General features: G+C 42.6%; 1 protein-coding gene across 10 annotated transcripts in view; it reads left to right on the top strand.

Annotated features, from left to right (window-relative positions):
• The window catches only part of GGPS1 (geranylgeranyl diphosphate synthase 1), a 63,077-nt gene that overhangs the window by 33,096 nt on the left and 13,271 nt on the right, over window positions 1-16,710 (top strand). Inside the window, exon 1 of one of the 10 annotated variants that reach the window (XM_073338144.2) lies at window positions 2,473-2,493. The exons of 8 other annotated variants lie outside the window; for them this stretch is intronic. The gene's annotated coding sequence lies outside the window, so the exon portion shown is untranslated. Of the gene's footprint in view, window positions 1-2,472; window positions 2,494-8,020; window positions 8,381-16,710 lie in introns of those variants that run through there. One more of the 10 variants, XM_073338142.2, reaches the window with a different exon arrangement.

The following is a 16,710-nucleotide window of genomic DNA, read 5'->3' on the forward strand; positions in this document are numbered from 1 at the left end:
TCATAATACATTGAAAATGTGATGTGATAAGTACTACAATATTAAATAATGTTAAGACAGTAGTGTGGAAAACAGGCCTGTTACCTTTATACTGTCTGCTAAAATCTCTCTTCTGAAGTATGTTGAGGGGAAAAAAGGTACCATAAATAACTTTTAGAACTCTTAAGACATGAGAGGGAGTGAACTGTTAATATAAGCTTCTGGTGGTGTTTGGTGCTCTGCCTGTGGCTTTGTCTCCATCACAATGCATTTATTAAATCAAAAAGACACCCTGGTGTTTTAATACTATAATAAACCTGGCATAACACAGAACTAGGATTAAGACACATTGATCTAACAGTCTTAAAAATTATTTCACCATCTGTTAAACCTTTAACATTGCAGAGCAATAGTCAGCATGCTAGTTTAACTCTTATTTTTGTAAGTAAAGAATGCTTTGGTTTAGGCCCTAAATTTCAAAATTGGATTTCTTATTTTCCAACCGATAGTCTACTGTAAGACTAACTGGATATTTATCATTAAATTTTCCTTTTTTCTGGTGCGCGCACACATCCCACCCCACCCCCCGGATGTCATTATTCATCTCTTCATACCATGGTAATGGAGTCGTTCATCTAATTGGTCAGAAATAATCCTAATATAAATAAAGTTACCATAACGAACACAAGTAAACTTTATGCAGATGGTGTTATGGTATTAACGCTACTAGAATTTCAAGAAGAAATCTTAAGGTTTGGCAAAACATCAGGATATTAAAAAACTGGCAAATCAGAGCTCCTAGACATAAGTGTGCTCTCTGATCTATGGAAAGATATGAAAGATAATTCCAAATACAAATTGGTAACTACTTCAGTAAAATACCTGGGAATACACATTCCTAAAAGCTAGCAAGACATAATTATGCTCCATTGATTTGAGTATCAAAACATATCTGGAAAATTGGTCAAAATACAGAATTCTATAGCTATGCAAAATTGCATCAGTTAAGATGAGTATCTTACCCTAAATTAACATCCTTTTCCAAACAGTTTTGGTTTTAGTTCTGTGCAATTCCTGATTAAACTAAATTGAGGAAATAAGAAATCCAGGGTTAAGCAGTCTAGTTTAGAAACCATGGCAAAAACTATTTATTCTATCAAACATTAAGCACCATTTATAAAGCTAGTCAAATTAGAAACCTAATGTACTGGCTAATGCCAAACCCTAATAAGCAGCAGGTAGACACAGAATGATTTCATTTTGAGAAATCAGATTCACCTGATTCCCTGGTTAAACATTGATTTTGACCTATAAGAGATTTATTTAATCACCCTTTTATGAAAGCAATAGTAGAAACTTGGGATAATTTATTTAGAAAGCTAAGCCACTGCTCATAGTAGATAATACGGAATTTAACCCCAGTAAAAGCCTGGGAAGTTTTGATGTTTAGGAATTTATAGGTATATCAACTTGGCCAGCTGTTTTGAAACCACACATTTTGATTGCTTGAGGGTACACAACTTGCCAGAAGACACCAGAATTCCAATATATCAATACCAATAATTGAGAAATTTGCATACCCACCCACACAAAAAGGCAAACCTAAGCAGAAAACTGATGGAATTTGAAAAACTATTCACTACATCTGTGAAACACAAAGGATTACTCTCCATTCTATATAATCTCTAGCTTAGAGGAAATAGCTATGTTAATGAAAAGATGAAAAGTTGATGTAGGCATAGACACAAACTTTTGACTATGAAGGGAGAAACCCCTTTGACAATAGCCAAAGTTAAACTCAAAATTAAGATATTAAAATAAAGAAGGAGGCAGAAGGAGAAAAGCTTCATCTGTAGAGTTTTGATAGGAAACAGGTCACACATGTAAATGTAAGAAAAGCAAAAATTTATAGATAAACATGAGATGAGACTTCAACTGATACTATCAAGTAAAAAGAAAAGACAGTAGAAAAGCATCAACCATAATGTGATCAACGTCACTAGGTTTGAAGAAAGCGACTAGTAGCAGGACTTGTTAATACAGCTTTAAGGATTTCCATATGCCAACTTAGTTATGTATTTGTATATAATACTAAGTTTATCTCTAGATTGCTGTTATAAAAGAATGGAGGTGTTAATTTTTTTTAATGCTGTTGCTGATTTGAACCAAATGCACGGAAAAGAATCCTATAGATGCGTCTTATGCAACCAGACCATGACCCTGGGTAGCTGCCTCAGTTAGTGGAGAAATCTGCTTTAAAGAGTTATTTTGGAGGCTTAATTCTAAAGGACAGTGAGGAAAATTCTGTGTGGGGGTGTTATTCAGTTGTCCTCTTCAAAGTTATATGAAAGTTGCTGAAGTGCTGCAACTATCCACACATTAGCAATATATCCCATGATTTTCTAGGGAGAGGAAGATGGGGGTTGGAGGCATGAGGAGCAAGAATCAAGAAATGCCAATCAAGTTGTGCTACATCTACCCTAAAAGATGATGTGGGAAACTCTCATAGAAAATGTGAGTGAAATGGGCATCCAATTGTTAGACTAGTACCTGGAAAACTTAATCCTCCTTTCTTAATGCTAAGGTTTTATTCCTACCGGGCCCCATCTTGTTATAGTAGTGATGGTAGAGGGAGAAGGAAATACTTCCCAGATATTGGATGTTTCATATGTTTGATTTTTATTTAAGCTAGCTAACTTTCTCTTTCAAAATTTGTATTTAAAATAATAGCATTGGAAAGGTTGTCTTCTTATCCAGAGCTGCTACTTGTTTGAGTATTAATAATGCCTTCTGATTTTTCAAATAAAATTAGGTTTCAGAGTAGCAGCCGTGTTAGTCTGTATTTGCAAAAAGAACAGGAGTACTTGTGGCATCTTAGAAACTAACAAATTTATTTGAGCATAAGCTTTCGTGAGCTACTGCTCACTTCATCGGATGCATGCAGTGGATCCAGTGAAGTGAGCGGTAGCTCACAAAAGCTTATGCTCAAATAGATTTGTTAGTTTCTAAGATGCCACAAGTACTCCTTTTCTTTTGCAAATAAAATTAGGTGGCTGGTAGTGTTCTGGTTAAAATCAGCTTGTTGCCATCAAGAATTACAGCTGTAAATGCATTGTGGTCTGCCTTGCTTTATAATAAGCTCTTTCTACTCTGAAGAGTAGACCACAGTATGCCTTCAGCTAGATAATTGCTCTGGTGTCTGGCTTTTCCCAGAGTGACTGACAGAGCAGTAATAATACACAATGGTGGGTTTTTTTAAAAAAAAAAGAGACTGAACACATCTGGTAAAGACTTTAAAATCTAAAACTACACTCCTTTTCCTTTCACTCTCCCGCAGATAAATTCCCAGTGCCATTTAAAACATCTGTTTCAGACCTGTCAGTTTTCTATCTGTATGTTTTCCTTAAATGTCTGTCTTTTCTCCTCTATTTGATTGTCCAGGCAGGCGGCAAGGAAGGTAGTGGCATGCTGTTGTGCATATACTCATTATATTAGTATGGCCTTTCAGAGGCTTTTCGTTCCTTGCCTTTATGCTATAGCTGTCAGCAGTTTTCAAAAACAGGGAAATAGAGCAAGTACACAAACTAAACTACACCAGTATCCCTGACTTTACTGACTCCTTAGAACAACAAGATGGAGAGATGCGATAGTGTTTCTTCAAAAAGTGGGTCACAGGAAATCTGAAAATAAAGGGAAAGATGAATGCTTTTCTGTACAGATAGTGTTCTTTCTCCTTGAATACAGTGTCTAGACAGCCTTACTGTTTAGGGTAGACTAGTCTTAACAATTCAAATACTTGTCTAGGACAAGTGACTAAAATATGCTAAATCCTTCATATAATGTAGGGGTCCATCTAGATTTCATATTAACGCAGAGCTGTATACCTCATGGTTAAATCAGTTATTGAACATTAAATGTTCTGTAAGCTTATTTTTAGGAAACCTGCTATAACAGCAGAAATAGCTGTCTAATGTGTTAAAACCAACTGTTCTCTCCGTAGGCATGTAATTCACTAAGGCGGAAGCCAAGTAAACAGTGTTGCTATGGGTTTGGTATAGTAGGTGTCTTACAACATTGCAGTAAAATTACTCAAGTGCAGTATCACCTTTGAATAGTCCTCCCCATAGAAGTATTGAAATACTTATTAATACTTCACCAGCAGACAACACTGTTCACTAAATGTACACAGTTGTAGGATATATTCAGTATCTTGAAACTGCAGGCTTGGTGCTGCTTTTTTTCCCCAGTTTGATCTGCTCCAAGAAAATCTCCTAGAAAATTTAAAGCACCTTGTTGGAGAATTCTTAGCTCATTTATCAGGAAATGTGAAAACTTACAGCACATAGCTGAAATGTGCTTGCTTGTCCCATTTGTTGAGTGTCTGGTACAGATAAGTTTGTTATAACTCAAGTCCTCTTAATGTGACTGAGGACCAATTTGAAAATTGTATTTGCACTTCATAGAATACCAGGGTTGGAAGGGACCTCGGGAGGTCATCTAGTCCAACCCCCTGTTCAAAGCAGGACCAATCCCCAACTAAATCATCCTTAAGTGTGTACCTACTACTGTTACAGTGAATACAGAAATGTCTTATAACAAGAGGTAGAAGGTGAGACTCTTTTTTTTAAAATTTGTGCACTGTTTCATTGTCTCTAGTCAATTGCACTTCGTCTTATGCATTAGCATGATGACTTTATTCTTAATCATAATATCAATCATAAGACATCTGTGTACCCTGGTGATTTTAATAGCCACGATATAGCATGGGGCTATTTAACAGATAGTGCTGCAGGTGAGCAGCTCAGTGAGCTGTTCAATGCAAAGCAAAAGGGTACCTTCCATTCAGCCTGAAGAAGGAAAAAAGAATAGACACTTGACTTACATTTTGTGTCCATTGACTCCAGCAGATCACCACTTGTTGCCTTTCAAACTGTCCTGGACCACTTCCTGCACAGTCAGCACTGGCCAGTAGTGGTGGTATACATTGTTTTTAAACTCTTGTCACTACCAGTGTCTCAAACATCAGTATCATACCAAAAAATTCTAAAAACTTTGACTCTTTCACAAAGCTGCTTATTGAAGCCTCAAAGAAGAATATCACCCTTGGTTACAGGAACTTCTTTATGTCATGATGGAGTCGAGAGAGCAAAACTCCTAAGGGAGTATGAAGCTACTGGTGACCTGGACTTAGCCACTGCTCTACTGGAGTTGACAATGGAGTCTACAACAGTGGTACCCAACTTTATTACACAAGAGGGCCACATAAACCTAAGCACAACCTTGTGTGGGCCAAACAGATTCTACATATTTGAATAAGCTTTAAAGTTGCCTGTACTGATTTATAGTTCATCTTATTTTGTGTGTATTTAGATAGACAATACTGTACGTCGCTTGTTTCTGTTTACACACCTGTGTAAACTAAAATGTTCTAAACGTGACACAATGCTAATAAATCTCCCTTTAGTATATTGTGTTGAAGCAGGCTGCAGGCCTTCTGAAATGCTCTGGCGGGCTATAGGTTGGGCACCCAGGTCTACAAGATGACAACAATGGACAGCAACAGTGGAGGCCACAAACTTAGTGCACTCAAGCTGGAAAGCACGGAGCCTTCTGTGGTACCTAGGTGAAGTAGTGCGCATACCACATGTCACTGTTAGCAGCATTGCCAGCCACCTACCAAAAAATTCCAAAATTTTTGTAAGCTGACAAAACAAAGAGGCAAAAACACCTCTTACAGAATTCTGCCCACAAAGTGCCCCTTCATCAAGTCTGTCAGTCTTTACAAGAACTGAGATTGATGCTGGCATTGACAGATGGCACAATTAATGGCAGCGCTACTTATTGTAGTCCTCGCTGCCAGCAAACTCCCAACTACTTTGTGACAATCTTAGGACTGAAAGGGTCCTCGAGAGGTTATCCAGTAGAGTCCCCTGCACTCATGACAGGACTAAACATTATCTAGACCATCCCTGACAGGTGTTTGTCTAACCTGCTCTTAAAAATCTCTAGTAATGGAGATTGCACAACCTCCCTAGGCAATTTGTTCCAGTGGTTAACTACCCTCACAGGACGTTTTTCCTAGTGTCCAGCCTAAACCACCCTTGCTGCAGTTTAAGCCCCCTTGCTTCTTGTCCTATCCTTAAAGGTTAACAAGAACAATTTATCTCCTCCTCTTTGTAACAGCCTTTTAATGTGCTTGAAAACTGTTATGTCCCATCTTTTCTTCTCCAGACTAAACAAACCAACTTTTTTCAGACTTCCCTCATACGTCATGTTTTCTAGACTTCTAATCATTTTTGTTGCTCTTCTCTGGACTTTCTCCAGTTTGTCCAAATCTTTCCTGAAAGGTAGCCTTCAGAACTAAACACACTACTCTTGTTGAGGCCTACTCAGCGTGGAGTAGAGCAGAAGAATTATTTCTCGTGTCTTGCTTACAACATTCCCGCTAATACATCCTAGCGTGATTGCTTTTTTTTTTTGCACTTATTACACTTTTGACTCATATTTAGCTTGTGATCCACAATGAACCCCAGATCCCTTACTGCAGTACTCCTTCCTAGGCAGTCCTTTCCCATTTTGTATGTATGCAACTGATTGTTCCTTCCTAAGTGGTGTACGTTGCATTTGTCTTTATTGAATTTCATCATGTTCGCTTCAGCGTGGTATCGTCCATAAATTTTTGTGTACTCTCTCTGTGCCGTTATCTAAATCATTGATGAAGATATTGAAAAGAGCCATGTGCGACCCTACTCAGTATGCCCTTCCAGCTTGACTCTGAACTACTGATCGCTACTCTCTGGGAATGGTTTTCCAACTAGCTATGCACCTGCCTTCCAGTAGCTTCATCTTAGTTGTATTTCCCTAGTGTGTTTATGAGGTCATGTGAGACAGTATCAAAAGCCTTTACTAAAGTCAAGATGTGCCACATCTACTGCTTCCCCATCCACAAGGCTTGTTAACCTGTCAAAGAAAGCTATTAGGTTGTTTTGACCTTTTTTCCTTAACAAATCCATGCTGACTGTTATCACTTTATCTTCTAGGTGTTTGCAAATTGCTTAATTATTTGCTCCATTACTTTTCTGGGTCCTGAGGTTAAACTGACTGGGGTCTGTAATTCTACAGTTGTCCTTATTTCTCTTTTTATAGATTGGTAGTATATTTGCTCTTTTCCAGTCCTCTGGAATCTCTCCTGTCTTCCCTGACTTTTCAAAGATAATCGCTAATGGTCATATCTCCTCAATCAGCTCCTTAAGTACTTTAGGATGTATTTAATCAGGCCCTGGTGACTTGAAGACATCTAACTTGTAACTTAAAGTAATTTTTAACTTATTTCCATATTTTAGACTCTGAATCTGCTTCATTTTCACTGGCATTCACAGTCAAATGTCCAGGCACTACTAACCTTTTGGTGAAAACTGAAATGAAGTCATTTAGTACTTTGATATTTCCCCACTTTCTGTAACTGTGTTCTCCCCCTCATTGAGTAATGGGCCTGCCCTGTCCTCGGTCTTGCTCTTCCTTCTATGCATTTGTAGAATGTTTTCTTGTTACCCTTTATGTCTCTAGCTAGTTTAATCTTGTTTTGTACCTCAGCCTTCCTAATTTTGTCGCTACACGCATATTTGTTTATATTCGTCGTTTGTAATTTGACCTAGTTTCCACTTCTTGTGGGACTTCTCTTGAGTTTCAGATCATTGAAAATCTCCTGGTTAAGCCAGGGTTGTCTCTTGCCATACTTCCTATGCATTCGGATAGTTTGCTTTTGTGCTTTTAATAATGTCTCTTGGAAAAACTGTCAACTCTCGAACGGTTTTCCCCCTTAGACTTGCTTTCAATGGGATCTTACTTACCAAATCCCTGAGTCTGCCTTTTTGAAATCCATTGAAATCCACTGGGCTCTTTCCCTCCTACCATCCTTTAGAATCATGAACTCTACCATTTTATGATCACTTACACCCTAGCTGCCTTCCACTTCGGGTTTCAAATTCTCAACTAGTTCCTCCCTGTTTGGTCAAAAACAAATCTAGAACAGCCTCTCCCCTAGGAGCTTTCTCCACCTTCTAAAATAAATTGTTTCCAATCCATTCCAAGAACCTGTTGGATAATCTGTGTCCTGCTGTGTTGTTTTCCCAACAGATACCTGGGATTAAAGTCCTCCATCGCCACCAAGGTCATCGCCATTTTAAAACCTGGTGTGACTGGACTCCCGGGAGCGCTGCTGAGGTCACTCAATTAGGGTGAACTGCAAAGAATGGGGCAGATAATCCCCAAAGCTGGTGGATATTTTCTGTACTTACATTTACCAAGCCAGCACAAAACAGCTTCTTTATTACCTCAGTGGTTGCCCAGAAGCCAACAACACAGTTCCCTTGAAGTAACCCAGCCTCAGGCCTCCATCCAGGTACCCAAGTCAAATATGATTATTTCTGAGACTCTTATTTCATCATATAAAAGCAAAGGTTCTACCAATCCTAAAGGATCGGACACATTACCTCCCAGGTTAATGAATATTCCGGATCTTATCCAAATACACGCTTACAGTCAATTATTAATGAAACTAAAATTTATTTAAAAAACAGTATACATACAGACATGAGTTCAATTCCTGAGGTTCAGATTTATAGCAGAGATGGTAAGCTTTATAGATGGAAAGTTCTATTTTATTTTAGTCCATAGGTTATAGTCCAATGTCCAATATATTCAGGGTGGACCAGTCAGCACTGGGATCTCAATCTTGTGGCTTAAGCTTCTCCTGTATTGAAGCCTCAAGCAGATCTGAGATGACAGGATCAGGACCCAGAGGTCTTTTTATATCATTTTCTAGCAGCCTGTTTACCCATACAGTCCTAGGTAAACAGTAAGTTTTCGATTCTGTTTCCTGAACACCACCAGTAATTAGTTACAAAAATTAACATAGGGCAATTTATTCATTAGACAGTCTTTTACAGACTTCAAAGAGAGATATAGACAATGACATTATTTCACTCAAGATTAATCTAAATGTTAATATTCCCTTTTGATCTCTGAATTAATAGTGATAGTGACAGACCGGAACAGTCTGTTTATGTGGCTGTTCTCTAAGATACATGCAATTAGTATAACCTCTAATTCTTTAATACAGGTTTGCATTTCAAAGTTCTAGCCTATCCAGCCTTAATTACCATTTCTAACATGTTTCTACAGGCTGACTCTGGGTTAATTAGCCTACAGGGTACTTAACCCTTTCCGGTCATGGGCTACATTCTTTATAAGAATCGTTGCAAGTATATAACAGTGGTAGAAATAATGATTTGCATGGTTATATTTTAATTACACAATGTCACACCTGGAAAAGCATTTGATGACCCCCAAAAGCTACTGCCCTGTGTATGTTGTACAGAGGAGAGAAAATTACTGGAGCAGGCAATCCTGGCAAGGCAGACCACGGTTCCCGCAAAGTGATCAGGTTTCAGGGCAAGGCAAAGCTGCTGTGACCAGTTGTTTGCACTGATTACAGATATTGAGGCCAGCTTTCAGCAGGCACTTTAAACAAGTGCAACTTGTCATCCGCCTGTGATGCTGTCTGGCATAAGGGGCTCTGCTGAAGCTATCCAACCTGGTCAGTGCAATCAGATGGTTTTGATTCATTAGGTCAGTGGTTTTTGGACAGAATGTTCCATTTCCATCAGCAGTCAGGTTGGCAAAAAGGCGAATCTGTACAATGGCCTCCCAAGGGATCCGTTTATTCCCCAGCCAAGTAGTGGGTACCTGTTCAGGGAAAAAGCTTGCACACAGACCTTGTTGATATCCAACTAAATGTGTCTGAGACTTGTAACTGGCACCCTGAAGTCCATTGTAATGCCTTGGTTTCCAGGCCTCTCAAACATCCTTCCTCCAACCAGCCAGTGAGAGAGGAATATGTTGCATAAGTACAAGAAAGCTGTTACTAACCAAAGCTCCCGCTCCATGACAACCTGAACTTTTTCACCTGCCTCACACTCCTCTTAAGCCCCGCTGACCATTTTGAGCATCTAGAGAAGCTCTTCTGTTATCCAACTTCAACCCTGGCAGATGCAATGGGCAGGCTCTGACATAAATAACATGCACCATGTAGATGATCCCACCATTAAACCTCTCCTGGTGTCTTGGTCTGCTAAAGACAATGGATGAGTATCAGCCGTATTGAGACGTTACATGGATTGCGTGCACCTGCTGCACTAAAGAAGAATCAAGGATTTGCCACAGCATGAATGTGGAGACCTCCAAACTGTGAACCAAGTGCCCCACCTGTAAATGAAAAAGAGCTATCGCGTCATCTGAGGCCGTCAAATGGATTTCAGACCTTTCTATTAACTTATAAATGTTGCTATTTCAATATGAAAGATGATTACTTTTGTGAACTTCTCTGAGGGGAACTCATCTGTATGCTGTTCTCCAGGCTCTGCAGTGTGAGTACCATGGTAACTTTTTTGCTGCTGTTTTGAAGTTTGGGACCAGAAGGACGTTTACTTTCCTGGACCTCTGCACAGGATGGAGAGAGAACTCCTCTCTTTGCTCCCCAGGACTCTCAACATAGATATGGGGCACTATATTTAGTGCTTTGCCCCTGTGCTCATCAACAGGTTCCAGAGGTAGTTTGGGGGAGAGCAAGCCCCCCTGAAAAGTAGATTATCTTGAGTAAGATCCCTACCACAGGACAGGTCCAGAAGCCAAGAGACTGTGGATTTGTAGGAGAAAGTAGAAGCCAAACCCGGCACTGGTCTCCCCCAGCAGAGGAGAGGCAGTGTTGGAACTGGAAGGGACCACACTCACAAGAGGAACCAGAAGGAGCAGGGCACAGGAGGTAATGGGGGTCCTAGTCTCCTGAGGAGACAGGACAGTGGGAGCATCTGGGCTGAGACCAGGAAGCAGGGTTGTTTATCCTGTTCCCATAAAGAAACCTGGACCATGTGAGTTGAGTTTGGAAGAGGCATGCTAGTAGGGATCCTCAGCCCAACTCGCTCCACAAAATCTGTGGCCTGGAGCAGATAGGCTGAGAAGACAGGAGAGATTGCCCTCTGCCTGCTGGGAAGACCACTGAGAGTGCCCCCCGCCAGCACAGGCTAGTCTGGGAGGGCTGGTGGGCACAAGGACTTTGTCATACCCAACATCCACTCATCTTCCATGGGAATAAAAGAGCCAAGAGCTGCTGGGCCTTTAAAGAAAGGGGTGGCTGACCTTTGCCTCCTGGGAGTGCATGCACAGCAAGGGGCTTTGACCCTCTCGTGAAAATTCCCGGTGCCCCATACTGTTCATACTCCCTGTTCTGGGTAGGTCCTTCACACAGCAATAGGAGAGACACACTCTTTAACTTAAACAGTCAAACTTTTTAAAACACTTGCAGGATGCTCAGAGGTTGGTCATTGTCCCCAAAACTAATTGTCATGTGAAATTGATCAGTTTCAAGTTGTCCTTTCTTTAATTTTGCTCTGCAAAGAATAGGGTAAAAACAGCCTGAAACATGATTCTGGCATGCCCAGCTTTGAGGTTTGTATAGAGCTATTTTCACAGGAACTCTTAGTAAGCACTGACTTAATATTATTTTGAAATTGTCAAGGGTCTTAAACAAACTTGTTCCTTCAGGAAGCTGAGCTCAGGATAACCTGAACTCTCTCTTTATATTAAAAGATCTCTGTTTTAGTGTTATCACTAATTGATCTGGCAGTTACTATTAATTTTTTTTAAAAAGTATAGGCATATGCATATTAATGTGCGTTAAACTGATTAAAATTTTATTTTTCTACTTTCTGATAAAACAGCAGTTAGACTTACTAGTTTGGCTCCTCTAAGTGAAATTTGGACTCTAAATCTTCTTTCATCTTTCTGAGAAAGTGGTGATTGCTTGCTCTATGTTGATTCATTCTGAGAATCAAGTATTACTATTAGGGTATGTCTACACTACGAAATTATGTTGAATTTATAGAAGTTGGTTTTTTAGAAGGCGTTTTTATATAGTCAATTAATGCTCTAAGTGCATTAACTCGGTGGAGTGCTTCCACGGTATCAAGGCTAGCGTCGACTTCCCGCAGTCTCCTCCACCTATTGGAATTCCGGGTTGAGATCCCAATGCCTAATGGGGCAAAAACATTGTTGCTGGTGGTTCTGGGTATGTGTCGTCAGGCCCTCGCTCCCTCCCTCCATGAAAGCAATGGCAGGCGATCATTTCGCACCTTTTTTCCTGAGTTACCTGTGCAGTCGCCATACCACGGCAAGCATGAGCCCACTCAGCTCACTGTCACCGTACGTCTCCTGCGTGCTGGCAGATGCGGTACTGCATTGCTACACAGTAGCAGCCCATTGCCTTGTGGCAGCAGACAGTGCAATAGGCCTGATAACCATTGTTGTCATGTCCGAGGTGCTCCTGGCCGCCTCAGTAAGGTCGGTCAGGAGCGCCTGGGCAGACATGGGCGCAGGGACTGAAATAGAAGACACTCAACCAGGTTATTCTCTTTAGTCCTGCTGGCAGTCCTACTGCACCGTCTTCTGGTGAGCAGCCAGGAGATGAGGATGGCTAGCAGTCCTACTGCACTGTCTGCTGCCAGCCAAAGATGTAAAAGACAGATGGAGTGAATCAAAACAGGAAATGTACAAAAGAAATCTGGTGTTCATTTGCTCCCCCCTCCCTCCCTCCTTGAAATCAACGGTCGACAATCGCTTTGGTGAGGTCTGTCAGGGGCACCTTGAAAAGTTTAATGGAGATTCAGTCCTGCCTGAAATACTGGGGGAGGGATAACTCAGTGGGTTGAGCATTGGCCTGCTAAACCCAGGGTTTTGAGTTCAATCCTTGAGGGGGCCATTCTTTGTGACAGTTGTTTTTGTTTCTCCCTGATGAAAAGCCACACCCTTTGTTGATTTTAATTCCCTATAAGCCAATCCTGTAAGCCATGTCATCAGTCGCCCCTCCCTCTGTCAGAGCAACAGCAGACAATCGTTCCGCGCCTTTTTTCTGTGAAGACGCCATACCATGGCAGCATGGAGTCTGCTCAGCTCACTTTGGCAATTAGGAGCACGTTAAACACCACATGCATTATCCAGCAGTATATGCAGCACCAGAACCTGGCAAAGCGAAACCTGGCGAGTAGGTGACGTCAGCGCAGTGACGAGAGTGATGAAGACATGGACAGACTTCTCTCAAAGCATGGGCCCTGGCAATGCAGGCCTCGTGTTGCTAACGGGGTAGGTTCATGCGATGGAACACCAATTCTGGGCCCGGGAAACAAGCACAGACTGGTGGGACTGCATAGTGTTGCAGGTCTGGGACGATTCCCAGTGGCTGCAAAACTTTCACATGCGTAAGTTTCATGGAACTTTGTGACTTGCTTTCCCCTGCCCTGAGGTGCATGAATATCAAGATGAGAGCAGCTCTCACAGTTGAGAAGCAAGTGCCAATAGCCCTGTGGAAGCTTGCAATGCCAGACAGCTACCAGTCAGTTGGGAATCAATTTGGAGTGGGCAAATCTACTGTAGGGGCTGCTGTGATGCAAGTAGCCAGCGCTGTCACTGAGCTGCTGCTGTCAAGGGTAGTGACTCTGGGAAATGTGCAGGTCATAGTGGATGGCTTTGCTGCAATGGGATTCCCTAACTGTGGTGGGGCCATACACGGAACCCATATCCCTATCTTGGCACTGGAGCACGAGGCCAGTGAGTACATAAACCGCAAGGGGTACTTTTCAATGGTGCTGCAAGCACTGGTGGATCACAAGGGACATTTCACCAACATCAACATGGGATGGCCGGGAAAGGTACATGAAGCTCACATCTTCAGGAACTATAGTCTGTTTCAAAAGCTGCAGGAAGGGACTTTATTCCAGATCAGAAGATAACTGTTGGGGATGTTGAAATGCCTATAGTTATCCTTGGGGACCCAGCCTACCCCTTAATGCCATGGCTCATGAAGCCGTACACAGGTAGCCTGGACAGTAGTCAGGAGCTGTTCAACTACAGGCTGAGCAAGTGTAGAATGTGCATTTGGACCTTTAAAAGCGAGCTGGTGCAGTTTACTGACTTTTAGACCCCGGCGAAACCAATATTCCTATTGTTATTACTGCTTGCTGTGCGCTCCACAATATCTGTGAGAGTAAGGGGGAGGCGTTTATGGCGGGGTGGGAGGTTGAGGCAAATCGCCTGGCCGCTGGTTACGCGCAGCCAGACACCAGGGCAGTTAGAAGAGCACAGGAGGGCGCGGTGCACCTCAGAGAAGCTTTGAAAACCAGTTTCATGACTGGCCTGGCTACTGTGTGAAAGTTCTGTTTGTTTCTCATTGATTGAAACACCCCCCCCCCCCCCGGTTCACTCTACTTCCCTGTAAACTAACCACCCTCCCCTGATCCCTTCGATCACCGCTTGCAGAGGCAATAGTCGTTGCTTCACATTCATGCATTCTTTATTAATTCATCACACAAATAGGGGGATAACTGCCAAGGTAACCCGGGAGGGGTGGTGGAGGAGGGAAGAACAAGGCCACACAGCACTTTAGAACTTATTGAATGCCAGCCTTCTGTTGCTTGGGCAATCCTCTGGGGAGAGTAACTGGGTGGCCAGAGGAGGCCACCCAACCCCCGCCACCCCGTTCTTGGGTGTCTGGGTGAGGAGGCTATGGAACTTGGGGAGGAGGGAGGTTGGTTACACAGGAGCTGTAGCGGTGGCCTGTGCTTCTGCTGCCTTTCCTGCAGCTCAACCATACGCTGGAGCGTATTAGTTTGATTCTCCAGCAGCCTCAGCATTGAATCCTGCCTCCTCTCATCACACTGCCACCACCTATCAGCTTCAGCCCTCTCTTCAGCCCGCCACCTCTTCTGGTAATTTTGTGCTTTCCTGCACTCTGACATTGTCTGCCTCCACGCATTAGTCTGTGCTCTGTCAGTGTGGGAGGACAGCATGAGGTCAGAGAACATTTCATCACAAATGCGGTTTTTTCACCTTCTAATCTTCGCTAGCCTCTGGGAAGGAGAAGATCTTGTGATCCTTGAAATACATGCAGCTGGTGGAAGAAAAGAAAAGGGACAGTGATATTTAAAACACATTTTATAGAACAATGGGTACACTCTTCCACAGTAAACCTTGCTGTTAACATTACATACATGGCACGTGCTTTTGTTACAAGGTCACATTTTGCCGCCCCCCACCATGTGGCTAACTCCTCACCCCTCCCTGTGGCTAACAATGGGGAACATTTCTGTTCAGCCACAGGCAAACAGCCCAGCAGGAACGGGCATCTCTGAATGTCGGCTTAAGAAAAGCACCCTATTTCAACCAGGTGACCATGAATGATACTACTCTCCTGAGGATAACACAGAGATAAAGAACGGATGTTGTTTGAACGGCAGCAAACATACACTGCAATGCTTTGTTCTGCAGTGATTCCCGACTATGTGTTACTGGCCTGGCATGGTAAAGTGTCCTACCAGGGTGGATGGAATAAGGCTACCCTCCCAAGAAACCTTTTGCAAAGGCTTTGGGAGTACATCTAGGAGAGCTTTACGGAGATGTCCCTGGAGGATTTCTGCTCCATCCCCAGACACATTAACAGACTTTTCCAGTAGCTGTACTGATCGTGAATGCCAGGGCAAATTAATCATTAAACCCGCTTGCTTTTAAACCATGTATACTATTTAAAAAGGTACTCACCAGAAGTCCCTTCTCCACCTGGTGGGTCCGGGAGGCAACCTTGGGTGGGTTCGGGGGGTACTGGCTCCAGGTCCAGGGTGAGAAACAGTTCCTGACTGATGGGAAAACCGGTTTCTCCGCTTCCTTGCTGTGAGCGATCTACAACCTCATCATCATAATCTTCCTTGTCCCCAAAACCTGCTTCCGTGTTGCCTTCATCTCCATTGAAGGAGTCAAACAACACGGTTGAGGTAGTGGTGGCTGAACCCCCTAAAATGGCATGCAGCTCATCATAGAAGCAGAATGTTTGGGACTCTGACTCGGAGCGGCCGTTTGCCTCTCTAGTTTTCTAGTAGGCTTGCCTCAGCTCCTTAAGTTTCACGCGGCAGTGTTTGGGTACCTGTTATGGCCTCTGTCCTTCATGCCCTGGGAGATTTTGACAAATGTTTGGCATTTCGAAAACTGGAATGTGGCTCTGCTAGCACGGATTCCTCTCCCCATACAGCGATCAGATCCCGTACCTCCCATTCGGTCCATGCTGGAGCTCTTTTGCAATTCTGGGATTCCTCTGCTGATGAGCTCTGCACTCGCCTGCAGCTTGCCATGCTGGCCAAACAGGAAATGAAATTCAAAAGTTCGCAGGCCTTTTCCTCTCTACCTGGCCAGTGCATCTGAGTTGAGTGCTGTCCAGAGCGGTCACAATGGAGCACTCTGGGATAGCTCCCGGTGGCCAATACCATCTAATTGTGTCCACAGTACTCCAAATTCGACCCAGCAAGGCCGATTTCCACGCTAATCCCCTTGTCGGGAGTGGAGTAAAGAAATACATTTTAAGAGCCCTTTAAGTCGGGGAAAAAAGGGCTTCGTCATGTGGACGGGTGCAGGGTTAAATCGATTTAACGCTGCTAAAGTCAATCTCAACTCCTAGTGTAGACCAGGGCTTAGTGTTTTTTGGGAGAGATTTCCAGAACACAGGATCAGTGCCTACAAATAGTTTTATAAACTTTTGAAAATATTTTCCCTTCTGTTCAAAATGTGTATTAAGGATCTCTTTGGTATTGGCTCTGTCAGACTATTTCTGCTGCCTTGTTGCTCACCTTTCTGGTG

Source organism: Lepidochelys kempii, chromosome 3, assembly GCF_965140285.1.
Source record: "Lepidochelys kempii isolate rLepKem1 chromosome 3, rLepKem1.hap1, whole genome shotgun sequence".
Taxonomy (NCBI): Eukaryota; Metazoa; Chordata; order Testudines; family Cheloniidae; genus Lepidochelys; species Lepidochelys kempii.